The sequence below is a fragment of the Typopeltis vanoorti genome, chromosome 2, assembly GCF_054136105.1.
Source record: "Typopeltis vanoorti isolate ZY-2024b chromosome 2, IOZ_Tvanoo_1.0, whole genome shotgun sequence".
NCBI classification, from domain to species: Eukaryota; Metazoa; Arthropoda; class Arachnida; order Uropygi; family Thelyphonidae; genus Typopeltis; species Typopeltis vanoorti.
The window spans coordinates 97,387,471-97,403,561 of NC_143550.1; the positions used below are offsets into that span (position 1 = coordinate 97,387,471).

The 16,091-nt window shown below is 34.8% G+C and overlaps 1 protein-coding gene across 2 annotated transcripts in view; it reads left to right on the forward strand.

Moving 5' to 3' along the window:
- The window catches only part of LOC150109283 (synaptophysin-like protein 2), a 109,937-nt gene that overhangs the window by 83,052 nt on the left and 10,794 nt on the right, over window positions 1-16,091 (forward strand). The window lies entirely within an intron of this gene.

Below are 16,091 nucleotides of genomic sequence, written 5' to 3' on the forward strand. Positions count from 1 at the left end.
AAATAAAAAAGGGTAACCAGTGGCATGCCCCATGGTTTTGTTCTTGGGCCCATGCTGTTTAACATTGTTTGTAAACATGTATCATGTGGACTGACTGGAGATCTTCAGTTATTTGCTGATGATGCAAAGGTGGAAAGAATTATAAGTAGCATTGTTGATGCTGAATCCTTTCAGGAAGATTTGAATAGACTTTTTGCTTGGAAAAGAGTGGAGTTATAGTTTTAATATCAAGTGCAAGGTATTGCATTTCGGAGTGCAGAAATATAAGGCTGTGTACTATATCGATGTTGCCATACTGCAGGAAGAGATTAGAGATTTGGGAGTGATGGTTGACAGTAGGCTGAAATTTAGAGGTCATATTGCTAGTGTTGCAAAAGTTGCACATCATAGTGCTGCTATGATAAGAAGTACTTTAACATGCAAGGATAAGGAAGTGGTTATGCCACTGTATAAGGCACTGGTCAGACCACACTTGGACTATTGTGCTCAGATCTGATCACCTGGTTTTTCAGTGTAATGTGGAGACATTGGAGAGGGTCCAGAGAAGAGTAACTAAGACAATATCAGGAGTGTGAAATGCTGGCTATGGAAAGAGGTTGAAGAAATGTGGATTGCAGAATTTGGTGGATAGAAGGAAGAGAGGTGATATGATAGAAACGTTTAAGTTAGTGAGAGGATTTTATCAGATTAATCCAGAGGGGATTATAAAAAGAGCAGAAGGTGTGACAGGGGAAGAACCAGAGGTCATTCCTGGAAGTTATTTAAAAATGTGGTGAAGAAGGGTGTGAGGAGTCGATTTTTTACATGGAGAATTGTCGGTGAATGGAATGCTTTATTGGAATGTGTTGTTAATGCACTTAGTGTTAAGGTTTTAAGATTCTATATGATAAACATGTTGTCAGTTGAATGAACTTCCCACGATGAGTGACTCCATGGAGGGTGTAATAATAATAAATGCATACAAAAAAAAATCTGCCTGTGTAAGGTGGCAACAAGTATGAACCCAAATACTTGATGTGTATATTGTGCTAAACCTAACACTGCAAAGATAATTAAAAATTATCTTCTGCATTTCAGCCATTATATTAACGTCAACTTCAGGAACATAATATTAAAAGAACATTACATTATGAGAACATGGTATGGAAAAAAAAATTAAAGAATCATATGAGATTTTTATAAGATAACCCAGTCTAAACAATAAAAAATAGTGGTCTGAAAATTTTAAGATTTGGTTAACACGCACCTCACAGTACATCCCAACAGGAATGCAGTCAGGAATACATATCCATACTTGAATTAGAAAGTCATCAAAAACCTGAAATGTGAAAAGGCTGCTAGAATGGATGAAATTCAGCCAGAAATGCTAAAGTATGGAGGTATAAAACTTTTATAGTAGCTACATTTCTTAATTCAGAAGGCTTGGTCATAGGGTCGAATTTCAAATAATGGGAGCAGAGCTCTCATAGTACCCATCTGTAGGAAAGGGAAATAAAACAATGCAAGAATTACAGGGATATTTTCCTACTGATTATTCCTGGTAATATTTATGCAAGTATACTTGAGAAATGGCCAGGAAACATTGTAGAAGGGAAGCTTGGTGAAAAGTTTTCCCTTCCATAACATGATTCAGGCCAAATAGGCTGTCAGGATCAAATTTTCACTTTAAGACAAATAGTTGAGAAATCTTTCCAATGTAACAAGGAGTTGTATTTAAGTTTTGTTGATCTAGAAAAGGCAAGAGGAAAGCTCTTCAAAATGCTACAGTTGTATGGTGCATTATATCTAGCAATACATAGTCTTTATTGAAGCTGTAAGTGCAGTTTAGAATTGGAGGTACAGGAAGATGGTTTGAGATAAAATGAGGTGTGTGACAAAGGTGCACATTCTCTCCACTGTTATTATCTGTATAGATCACATATATGAAGTGGTTTAAATCTGTCAAAATTGATGTTAATCTTAGCTGTTTACTTTATGCAGATATTAAACTTCTGAATAAATCCAGTAAAAGTCTTCAAGATTCCTTGACTAAGTTTAAGAACCGTTGTGATAAAAATGGTATGAAAATCAGTAACAAAAAGACTGTGAAAATTAGCAGAAACATTGAAAACATCAACTATCCTGAATGGGAAGCTATAAAGCTAGTAAAACATTTCAGCTCTTTAGGCACAATATTTAGTGAAGATGGTAAACTAAATATGGAAATAGACAACAGAATTAGTAAAGCTTGTATTGCAGGAAGTCAGCAGATTGAATTTATTTGGAATAAGAAAGCTAGTCAAAACACTAAATTTGCTGTATATATGACAGTTTTCAAACCAATTTTAACTTATGGATCTTGAGAGCTGGGTTAGGAATAAAGCACTTAATCAAAAAAAACTAGAAACCTTTGATATGAGGGTTCTGAGAAAGATAATTGGTGTGTGAACAGATGGTATTAATGGCAGTATCACCTCAAAAATGAGGGAAGAACTTGCCATTATTAGTATTCAGGAATGTGTTAGTAGAGCTAATCTCAGGTGGTTTGGTCACTTAAATAGAATGGAGAAAGAAAGCTTAACAAAACAAGTGTTCTTTCCAGGTTAGTAGGAAAAAGACTCGGAGGAAGACCAAGATGTGGATGGATTAATACAGTAAAAAGTGCCTTGAAAGAAAGAAATATATAAGATTTGATAATATTGGGGCTTGACAGATAACAGATTAATTTGGAGAAAATTATTGATTGGAAGCTAGTATTACATGAAAAAATCGCACTTGTATAGTATAGTTTGCCCACTGTTTGTAGGTCTCTCTTTGGCATTTTGCCAAGAATAGTCGATTCATGCTGAAGGGAAGAAAGAAATGAAGGATGAACGAATTGGTCGCCAACATGCGAAATCACGTGCTTTCTTGTCTGTCGCTGTACTAGTAGTAGCTTGATTTTTGTTGTCGCTTTTTGGCATTATTTTTTTATTATTAATTTGTATAATGGATCCAGTACAGTCAACAAGTTCTGTTGTTAAACGTTTCAGTAGCTCTTGCAAGAGAATATTGAATAATGCGCTGACATTCTGTGAAAAAGAATCATCAGAAGGCCGTCTCCTTGTTCCCCTTTCTCAAGTCATAAAACGTGCAAGCGCAATTGCGGGTGTATTATATGACTTTTGATTCCCTATAAAAGAATTTGTAAGGAATCAAAAGGTGAAGGTAAGCCAAAATTTAAATCTTCTAAAAAAAGCACCAGACAAAGAAACCATCGAAACCGTAGCTTTGAATGATTTTGATGTAGACGTTATAAGAACTATTCACGAATTTTACGTGGTCGAGAAAAGAGTGCCAACTGTTCTTCTGAAATTGATTCCTGTGCTTAGGGAAAAAATTAATTTTCCTTGAAAAAGAGAAACTTTAAGGAAAATACTTCATGAAATCGGATTTTGTTTTAAAAAGTCCCAGAATCAAAGCAAACTTATCATGAAGTCAAGTGACATTGTTTTATCTAGAACGCAGTATTTGAGAGCAATAAGACGTTTCAGGGAGGAGAAAAGACCGATTGTGTATCTAGATGAAACTTGAATTTATAGTAATTTAACTTATGGAAAATGTTGGCAGTCTAAAAAATAATGTGGAGTGCTACAAATGGGAAATGCCTCGCAGCACATAATAATTTTGTGTGCGGGTGGAGAAATGGGTTTTTTACTGAATTCAAACTTACTCTACAAAGCAAATTCAACTACTGGAGATTACCATGGGCAAATGAATTCTACGATCTTCAAAAAGTGGGCAGAAGAGAAAAACTGATTCCAAACCTTCCTAAAAATGGTGTTGTTATAATTGATAACGCTTCATATCACTCTATTCGATTCAACAAAGTTTCAAATTGGTCTAATAAGAAGTAAGTTTTTATGGATTGGCTCTCTGCAAATAACATTTCTCATTCCCCAGATATGCGAAAAATTGAATTGCTTATTTTGGTCAAAAGAAATTTGCCCACAACTAAACTGTTTAAATTCCACACGATGCTCAAAGAGCATGGATTTCTAGCTTTGAGGCTACCACCATCATTGTGATATTAATGCTATGGAGTAAGTTTGGGCAGAAGTGCAAAGTTTCATTTGCCATCATGACGTGACTGGGGATATTGACATGTTGAAACTTTTTAAGCTTTCAGAACAGGTGACTGAAAGTATTACAGTTCAAAACTCAGGAAACGATTGCTCTCATGACACCTCATCGGAAAATATGTATTGGGACAGAGACGGAATTATCAAAGAATTATGCGAACCTTTGGTGATCAGTTTAAGTGAAAGTGATGGCGATTTGGACAGATTCAGATGACTCTGAAGATTAAAAGGATTTGATAATGGTATTTTTTTTTTGCATGGGTTTGTTAAAAGAGTCGCAAGTCATAAATAATTAATCGGTTTAGGACATTAAAGTGTCTCAGTTCTCTCAACTGTAAGTTTAGAATATCTAAGTTTATTTGAAAAAATTTCTGTTTTTCTGTATAATTATTTTTATTTTATAGAAAACTTTCTTAAAAATAAACTTAGTTAAATTTTTGTTTTATGCTATACTTTTTTAATTTTGTTAATACTCTACGTACATTTTTTCCAACTGTTATACAAGCAAAATAGTTACACTTTTAAAAAAACAGCAATGTTCGCAAAAAAAAAGCCAAATTTTCCGACCTGTAATAATAAACAAACTCATCCCAGAAGACAGATTGATTATCCTATTATCGGAATGAATTCTCCTTTTTCTGACATGTGCAGAAGTGTCGAGGGATCTCTAATCGGTGGGCAACCTATACTATCGTAATTATTCTGTACCTCCCCCTCCCGAGGATACATATCAGGAATTTGATGATGCACAATTCAACCTTCAGCAAGCCAAAGTACAGTAACATTAATTTCAGATTCATCCATCTCTACAAGCCAAAATAATGATCACATCAGTTACTGGTTACTTGGTTTTGAAAAATTTGCAAGAATAATGAAAGGTCAACAAAAGCTGTCTCCCTCCCTCGATAGTTCTGTACAACTTTTTCCTTTCCCTCTCCAGATAGGACTTCAGCATAGTTAGAGTTAACAAAACTTCGTACAAAAGATAAAAAGGACTAATCTGTGAATTATTACATTAATTGTGCAGAAATATGGCCTGTTAAAAAGATCAAAGTAGAATACAGGCAGTGAAATGAGATTAAGAACAATTAAAGGATGCACAAAATTAGACCATATAAAAATTAGGACAGAGGAAAGCTGAGTATTTATAATTTTAATCAAAAGATCAAGGTATATAGGAAGAAACAAAATTTAAACAGAATGTAAGGAAATTGAATATTAAAAGAAATGGCTCAAATGTAGACCAAAGGAAAAACAGGAGGGGGGCAGGAGGGAGAGAGACCACTTCAAAGATGGTACAACCATTAAAAGCCGGAATAGGCAAATGCCTAATCTTGATAAGAATAACAGTATGTTAGAAATTAATTTCTATTATCAAAAAAAAAAAAAAAAACTTTGCTTTTTAATTTGTAATTGTTAAATGCCTTTTGTAAACTCAAGGGTCTGTCTAATACTAATTATGTATAATCGGTATGACATAATACAGCTTATAATGGTAGTTTCAAGTTCCTTTTTGTGTATGTGCATGCACACGCATTTCATGAAGATAACCTTAATGTAAAGGTTGGAACATAGAAAATAATTGCATTAAAAATTTTTAAAAACAGCAGTTGATTCCATAAATCTAATGTGAGTGGTGTTCACTGTTACTGAAAGATAAGTCTGTTTTATATTTTTGAGGTGAAAAACACGATCCACAGCTAGTGATTATCATTGCCACTGCTATCCAACAAAAACAGTAACTCAAGAACCACACACACACACATATATTGCCCTGTGCTTATTCACCCTACTTTTTTTTCCTTTCATTCTCATCCCTTTATTTTAGTTTTTCTTTTATTAGCATTATTGTTAGCACATAGCATTGTTACACACACACACACACACACACAATTAATATATAGGTATCTGCATGGAGTCAGCAGATTCATCATGAGAGAGCACGTTATTATTATTACATGACGCCTCCAGGAAGTCCCAAGATTCATCGAGGGAGGGCATCTACTCTACAACTCTCTGTATCCACCACTCATTCCACCAGCTACAACTAACCGCAATTACACCAATTCCGTTTACCACCCACCACCACTAGTATAGTATTTCCACAGACAATCAAAAAGATCCAAGCCCACAGCTGGATTTGAACCTGCAACCTTTTGGCTGGAGAGCAGATATGCTAACCACTCTGCCAACCAGTCTTATGCAATACTTGTCTCCTTAAACTTGTTCAATTATGAAGCACTTGTAACTACATCTGGCAACCCATTCGCCACCCTCTAAGCATAAAATTTAGTCCTAATACTCTTGCTAATTGCTCTTACACAATTTCCATGGCTGATCCCTTGTTCTCTCCCTTCCTGTCATTTATGGAAGAAAAAGTCTTCAGTGTCAATGCCATAATTAACCCTTTTAATATCTTATATTCTTCTATTGTTTTTTTTTTTTTTTAATCAATTAGTTTTTTCCCAGGACAGAGCTGACTACTACCAGGTGCATCCCCAGGTGGCAGATCGGGGAACAGCCTTCAGATATGGAGGCTAGCTGCGACATAAGCAGAGCAATCTGGTGAATAATCAGCCATGGACCAACAGCGGCTGAGCTATCAGGGCGTGGGGGAGCAAAAGTGGCAACTCTGTCTCACTTAAAACCTCACAGAGCCCAATGACAATGTGGTGATATGGTGAGTAATGCTGCCATTAAATAAGCACCTGCTGTGGGCCCCTGACAGTGGGAAGCAGCATTGTCAGTACTGACACAAGGTTGAAGCCAAATAATGACGGAAGAGCTTGTGATCAGAGATTTGCAGATGGCAATATGATTATGTTGTGTACATCCGTAATATTCTGTATGAATTGCAGAGGTTGGTTGACAGGAGAAAAAGAGGATATATGATAGAAATATTTAAATTAATTAAATGGTTTTATAGGCTTGATTCAGGGGGAAACATTTCGGCACTTGGCTTGAGGGGCCAGAACAAGAAGTAATTCCCGAAAATCGGTAAAGGTATGGTTAGTAGGGATGTTGGGACTAGATTTTTTTGTTTGGAAAATTGAATGAGTGGAATTGGTTGCCAGAGTCTGTTGTGAATGCTTTGTCTTAACGTTCATTGCCAATCACGTGATATTGCGTAATGTGAGTCCTCACCAAACGGCCGATCACGCGTTATCACGTGGACATCACTAACTAAATAAAAATAAATAAATAATAAAAAAATTTGGCCACCACACGAAATTCCAATTTTCAGCTTGGCAATGAACGTGTTAATGGATTCAAGGAGAGGTATGATAGACTATGAATAGTTTGGGTTTTCCACCATGAGTCTTTGGACTCCATGGAGGTGTCTATAAAATAATAATAAAAAATATATCCTTAAAGATATTGAAATATTTGGAAATGAATCACATAAATTATTTTGATAAATAAAATTTAAAAACATCAAAAGGAGACATGTCATTATGTAAAATAAAATTTTTAAAGATTTTCTCTTCAAATAGTGACACAAAGATTTGCGATTAAAACTCAGTTATCATTTAATTTTAATTACAAATCTTTACAATGTTTCAGTATTTCACTTTCATCCTAATCTTTTAGTGCACTTATTTTAGAAATGACACTAAATGCCATGTTGATTCTAACAGCTTAAATCACTCAGACATTGTGGTATTTAATATGTAAAAAGAAAAAAAAAAAGTTTTAAAATTTAATGTTGTATCAGTATTACTTTAATCAACAGATTCATGCTCAAAGAGCTTTTTTTCTCTTACATATATTTCTGGGAAAAGTTGGTTCAACATGAAGTTCTGTAATTTGAGTCATAGAACTGATTTCATTTTTGAAGGATTCATCTGTGCTGCATTGACTTAAATCATGTGTTAGAATTTAAGTATTTGAGACCTTCACTTATGTTGAAATCTAGACCGTGCACATTTTGCTAACCACATTAATTTTATTCAAAATATCATGCCATATAATAACAGAAAAAATGAATTTAAATGTTATTTTTGATATTAAGAAGTTTGCTTGAAATCTTCTATCCATGTCTTTTGTACCATTTGCTATTCTTTCTAACAAAGCCTCGTAAACTTGTATCTGAATTTTGGACAAGAGGATTTTTTGTTTATCTAATAGTCTCCATTTTGTTGATGCACAAAAGAAATTATATAATTCCTTGACAACTTTTAAAAAAAAAAAAAATTAAGTCTCGGAAGAAATTTTTATTTCATCATCGATGCAGCAAAGGAGGGTATGAGCAGAGCAAAGAACATAGAAAGCTCTAAGGTGTGTTTTTTATTTTCTGTCTTGTTCCTAATACTTCTGGGATCTGTGTGTGTATATACATACACTCTTCAGTATCCCATTAAGCTCACATTGTATCTTTTAATGGATGTGTGTTCTTTTTTGTTTGCTCATCTCAAAGGATACGCCGGTAAACATGCATGTTTACCGGCGTATCCCCCCCCCGCCCTAATTAACCTTAGTTACCATGATTTTTCTTGTCCATTCTCTCACTAAACTTTTAAGACACCAGACTCTAAATCCATTTCAGTACAGTCCTTTCATCTATCATTCATTTGGGATACCTTAAAACTTGACAACCATTGACTGATTTGCAATCATGTCACTTGTAGATTTTTCTCTTGCCATAGGCAAGAGAATTTTACTCTTCTTTCCTGTTCTCTCATAAGTCATGTTTTTCATCTTTTAAATAATTTCTGACCAAAATGAACTTTTTTTGTAAACTGATGACATTAATATCTTTTACAGCATTCAAGTACAATTTGGCCATGCACTCAACCACATCACCTATTCATGGAATCACCATCTTTGACTTATTTGTTAACTCTTTTATATCAACTTTCCTTTCATACTTTTCTGTTCTGTACTGTTTTCCAGATACTTCTCCAAACTCTGTAGCTCATGCTTAGAACTGTTATTTTATTGTAGCATATTACAGTATTAAGATATGAATGGGGTTTATTGCTGCATTGGTTAACTGATATATAAAAGTATGAAGATTTACATGACCTTGAATAGACACACCCTAACAAGGCAAACTACATAAAGAGAATCTAGACCTATTTTTGCTTTCAGTTATATATATATATATATATATATATATAAATAACTAAAAGCAAAGATAGGTCTAGATACTCTTTATGTAGTTTGCCTTTTTTTTTTGTAACTCATCAAGTAACTTTGGTTGAGAACTAGCAATACAGCATGTGACTATTCATATTCTAATAAATTTGTAGTCTTCTGCTCTGAATATATTAAACATACAAATATGCATATGAGTATGCAGGTAACTAGAAGAACATCATTAACACTTACTGATGGAAGTTAATGAAGAGTAAAGATGTCTGCTTTTTTTTATTGTGAAGATCAGTGTTTCTTGAACTTGGTGGTGGTGCGTGTCACATGCATGAATCATGTGACCCTCGCTACCTAGGTAGTCATTTCACTACCTAGAGACTAATTGGTATTTCTTGCAACATTTTCAAATGTGTGTGTGTATGTAGTAATGTTTTGCATATTTAACTAAATTGTTTTACTAAATCTTCTGCAGTTATGGCTAAATGTCATTGTGCTACTCACTGGCAGAGCGCAGTTGCATATCAATCTAAAAAGACTGATATTATTTATATATTAGAGTATTTACTAAATACTACAATATGTGACTATCACTACCTACGTAGTCATTTCACTACTTAGAGGCACTAATATTTCTTGCAACATTTTCAAATGTGTGTGTGTATGTAGTAATGTTTTGCATATGTAACTAAATCCTGTTACTAACTCCCCTTCTGCAGTTATGGCTAAATGTCATCATGCTACTCACTGGCAGAGACCAGTTGCATTTTAGATTATTGATATTATTTATATATTGTAGTATTTACTAAATACAGTAGAATCTCGCTAATCCGAACCTCTTTAGTCCGAACTGTGGTTTGAAAGAAAAAAAAAGTTTTATTACGTATTATTATATTTTGTGTACTATTATTTTTATTTAATAATTATTATTTTAACCATTATTATTTATTTTATTATTATTACCGTACAGTATTTTTTTTTCATACTGTCGATTACACTGTAGGCCTATTTTGATTTATTGTGTGTTCACGTTTGCTTTTTTATACTGTACAGTACGTACTATATTGTCGGCATGAATCACTGCTGTAAAGAGTCATGGATAAAACTGTGGCCTTCTAGAATTTACGAAGATAACTACGGTGATACACAAAAAGCGGAAATTAAAAACGTGCATGATTTGGTTAAAAATATAAATGTTAAAATTTCACAAACGGAATGGATTACAGGTAGATCCGAAAGTGAATTCGAAATCAAATCAGATGCTGGAATTATAAATATGATGCTACAAAATGAATTAAAGATGATGACAATAAAGAACTCGATGGGAAAAAAAAGTAAAACATGGAGAGGCAGTCGATAGTTTTAATGTGTATAGAATGGGCTAAGCTGAATGATACGCCATTCCACAAATTTTTATTGTTAATGCAGCTCTGAGAAGAAGCATTAGAAAAAAGTTTAGCTTCCAAGAAGCAGAAGAAAACCAGTGACTTTTTTTTACAAAGAAATCAAAAACTTTTTTTGGTGTTATTTTGTGAAATTTTTTTTTTTTTTTTTTTTGTGTTGTGTACAAGAAAGTGATATTTTGTTACGTAAATTAAGTTATGTACTGAACTATGCAATTTTATTAAATCAGAATCCTCAACATTACAGGTACACACAAACTCAATTTTTTTTCTAAAATAAACTTGTGTACTGTATTATTTTTTAATTTTTATATTACAGTAGATTAGCATTTTTTCTATCAGCTACTTCATTTATTTACAGAATTAAATTGATGTACCATTAGAATCTGATTATTTTTGTCTTAAACGCTAGTTATTGTTGTTTCTTGGGAGAAAATTCACTAATCCGAACTTTTCGCTACTCCGAACGATCATGGTTTTTATTAGTTCGGATTAGCGAGATACCACTGTACTACAATATGTATATTTGCTAGATTATAACACTGATATTTATATTGTAGTGCTGATGTGTAAATAACAGCATTGCCAGCTGATAGTATATCTCATTCATTACTATAGTTAGGTCACTGCTCATACTCCTAAGGTTTTCGGAAAATATATTTTGTGGTGGATATTGTATTAGAAATCATTGCATTTTTATATACACTGCTTTCCATAAACTAAGGAACAAAGAAGAAAATCAACTTAAAAACTGAATTTTTATAAAGTTTGGCAAAAAGCAGTATATGATATGAAATGTGAAAGAAACACTTGCAAAAATTGTAAATAATTTTTCACTGAGAAAGGATACATGAAGACAGTGGTCAAAACCAAGATCGAAATGAGACTGTCAGTGTTGCAGTCTCTCCCACAGCAATACAGTGCTCAAAAATGTTTCATACTGTTTATAATGGTGTCCAGGAGCTCAGTTGGTAATAACTACCCTTGCTCCTGCAAAGCACTTCCAAATTCTTCGCAGGTTTGGGGAGGGAGGTGGGGGCTGAGAGCAGCAACGTATCTACCTACAGCATCTTAGACATGCTCAATAGGATTAAGGTCAGGAGATCTGGATGGCCAATTAATAGGTACAATAGTCTTCTTTAAATATATTGGTCCATGAGTTTGGCTCAGTGAGTGAATATCACTAGACGCCAGGCTAGGGAAAAGGATTAATTAACTACGTAGATTTAGTTTACCAGTATACAGGACTAGAGCATGTAGCTTGGTTCCTTATACACTTGTATCCTTCCGATGATGACCTCGATACAGGGGTCAAAACGTCAAGTTTTATTTTATTAGTAATTAATAAAATAATCTGTTCAACACGTGTGTTTTTGTGTCCCTAAATTTATAAATATGCATGCTGATCACAATGTAACCTTAAAAGAAAGAATCATCATAATCCATGGAGATGTGACCCACAAGCAGCGGATCACATCAAACACGTATCTTTAGCCTCTATGGTAAGCTAAAGATACGTGTTTCCTTGTTAACGAATTTACTAGCCTTTTTAAACGATGTAGAGTAAGCAACGTAATACCCAACTGCATTAAACTAAAGAAGTTTAGATCAGCCAAAGCGCTCCGTATTTATGCAAGGTTGGAAAAAGTCTTGTTACGAGAACAAATCCACGAGTCACGTAAAAACCTAGCATCCACCCAAGCCAAGGTTCTATAACTTAAATTAGAGCTATCCAACTACGTTATTCCAGAAATTTGGGAGATTTTAGACAGGATCACAGATGACTCGGCCAAGCACTTATTACTGAAAAACAAAGACAAATTAGTAATGAAATTTCAAGCCCTGCAACAACAGAAAAGCACAAGACCATCAGGATGCCATAATGAAAGGAACAGCCAATCGCAAACCGACATCATAAGGAGTAGCCAATCGTCCACAAACGAAGTTAGGAACAACCAACCACCATCGGATCACAGCTTGGTTATCCACCAATCAAACCACAATCTCACCCAAGGTGAACTCTCACTGCTAAAGAAAGGTTTGAATTACGCCATTGCTCCGAGGTCAGTGAACAAACTTTATCGTTTATCATATCAAGAGATGTTTAAGCTCCCCCCCCCCCCACTAATTTAGCTGATAAAATACGAATGGAAACATCGTGTATACTAAAGTCAAACAAAAACAAAGCACCAACGTAAACAAAACCGAAAATCTAGCCCTTAAATCCTTAAAAAATAACCAAGACATTATAATCATGAAAGCAGATAAAGACAATGCCACTGTCGTTTTAGACCGTACAACATACATTGAAAAAATGAACCATTTGATATCGGCCCACAACACCTACAAAATGGTAAACTACAAACCCACAAAACATAACAAAAAGAAAACAACTGAATTAATCAAATCCGTCCACACATGGCCCGAAGAAATAACAAAAAAAATTAATACCTCATTATGCCCGTGTGCCCAGAATATATGGCCTGCCAAAAATACACAAACCAGGCACACCACTATATCCAATTGTTGAAGGAATTGACAGCCCAAATTATCACTTAGCCAAAAAACTAGCGGCCGCACTCAAGGAATTGGTAGGTCAGTCCTCTTCCTACATGAAAAATGCACATTTCATTAATAAAATTAAAAACATTACACTCTACGACCAAGGTTTATTAGTCATCTTTGACATAACTTCCCTTTTCACCAGTGTCCCAATCAATGACACTATCTTGCTCCTACAGAACATATTTCCACACGACATCACAGCCCTCTTTGCCCACATACTCTGCTCCAGATATTTCGTGTGGAAAACAATTTTTACCTTCAAAAAGAAGGTACAGCCATGGACTTGCCGCTCCCTCCCCCCCAATAGCTAACTTTTATATGGAAGACTTTGAGCAACGTGCTCTAGAGACAGCATGTCTAAAGCCCAAAATTTGGCTCAGAATGTCGACGATATTTTCGCCATTTGGCTCCATGGCCGCGAAGCTCTAAATACGTTCCTTAGCCACCTAAATAAACAACACAAACATATCCAATTCACCATTGAAATGGAAATAAACAACTCTCTTTCTTTCCTAGACACTTGTCACACGTCTTCCCTCTGGCTGTCTCTCCTTCTCAGTTTACTGCAAACATACACAAACACACAGGCCAATACATACACAAAAATTTGTACCACCACCCAACACAAAAACTAGGTGACATAAGCATCCTTAAACACAGCTCTATTTGTTCTAATGAACAAGCTCTAAACCAGGAATACAAGATCAGCAACCAAACATTTATAAAAAAATGGATACAGTAAAAAAACTATTCACAAGATCCTCCATAAAGATACCACTAAAAACAAAAAAGATTTCAGTAATGCTATTGCCATTCCTTGTGTTAGAGGCATTTCTAAAAAAATAGACAGAACACTATGCAAATACAACATTAAAACCACCTTTAAACCCCCGAAATAAGTTAAGACACCTACTCAGTTCTTCTAAAGATCCTCTTCCACGCCTAGCTCACCCAGGGGTATACAAAATACAATGCACATGTAACTTACCATACATAGGGGAAACAGGGCAGACTATCCCAATCAGACAAGATGAACACAAACGACACATTAAATTCCTCTATTTTGGAAAAACCGGCCTTTGTGGCCACGCACTCCAAACATACAACAGAATTGATTGGAAAAATACCAAGTCCCTACACCCCACCAAAACCTGATTTGAGAGAAAATTTAAAGAGTCATGTGAAATGCTCAAACACAACCCAAATCTCAACAAAAATGATCCTAACCATTTGAAGAATGTGGAGGACCCATCTACAACCTGTATAACAACCTAAACTAGCCATAGAAAAATCCCACTACAAGAAGACAACCTGGTGAAGTGTTTGTAACATTCAACAGCAACTGAAAGAAATCATATTATAACAATCAGAACTGTACAAATCCAGAAGAATATTAAAACATGAGCACTTTAGCAGTTTATTGTAGTTGTATTTTTTTTTTAATTTTATTCTATTTATTTATTTTTTTTTTTTATCACTAGACGTCAGGCTAGGGGAAAAGGATTAATTAACTATGTATATTTAGTTTACTGGTATACAGAGCTAGAGCATGTAGCTTGGTTCCTGATGCGCTTGTATCCTTCCGATGATGACCTCGATACAGGGTTCGAAACGTCAAGATTTATTTTATTAGTAATTAATAAAATAATCTGTTCAACACGTGTGTTTTTGTGTCTCTAAATTTATAAATATGCTTGTAGGATTAATGTTTCCTCTATTGCACCAACATACAGACAAATGTAGGGTCCAGGAGCTCATCTCTGTAAATTGCAGTATTCATGCTTTTGCTAGGAAGCATATAGTCTGTGCATCCACCCAAGAAGATGACTTCCCCAGACTCTCATGCTACCTCCACCATAAGTGTCTTTAATGGATATTAGAGGGATGATAACATTTCCTTTGTTCTCTTCAGATCAGAGCATGTCTATTTGTAGAGCAAATCAGGACTTGCCGTAAACAATGTTGACCTCCATTAGTTGTGTATCCAGTTGATGTGGATCCTGGCCTGTTTGACACTCTTGGAGATGGAGGGCACACAGATTACCAACTGCCTAGCTTTCAGAGCACCTTTGTTGAATCCTTCTATGCAAATAGAAACAGATACCCATGTTCCTGTAGGTGATGTGAAGGTTGATCATAGCTGATTCAGGGTATCACTCATGTTTCGGCGAGAAAATTAGATATGTTACCCACTGTTGTTGTAGCTTGTGGCCTTCCTTCACTGTATCTCTGGGATGCTGTTTGTGACTGGAATTGGTTTCATAGTCTGAACCTCCAGAATGACTTGTTGCAACCATCTGGCTACTTTCATGATGATTGTGGCCAGCCTCTTGTCTTACGGATGACTCACTATGTTAAATGTCTTGTAGCCATATCCAAGAAATTTGCTGTCATGAAATGTCTTGTTTTCTCTTCAGACACAAAATGGAAAACCCCTTCTGAATGTCCTTTTATGCAGTAGCTCATTTATATATACTGCTGACAGCACAATTCATTCGTCTACAATAACCAGACTCTGTGTCGATTTTTATATAATGTACCTGAGTTTCACATGTCCCTCCCCCAAGTTATCATTTTCCTTTTTGTTCCTTAATTTATGGAAACCTTGTGTGTGTTTGTAATAGTAAGTGGTTGTATTTCATTTCCTTTTTTTGAAGAACTGGAGACTAGTACTCGAGGAAACACTGATGTATAGCATATAGTTCAGGAATTTTGTTTTGTTTCTATGAAGAACAGGTTCCAATTTTTTTTGATAAGATGAAATATCTAAGCACAGTATATGCTAATTTCTGTGCATAAAAGAATTAAAGGAGGATTAAATTAAAGAAAGAAAAATCTGTAAAAATAGTAAGAAATACTAAGCATGTGTTGTACATGAATTTAATTTGGATCATCATTTCATATAATTGACTTCACTGAATTCTGTTGCTTT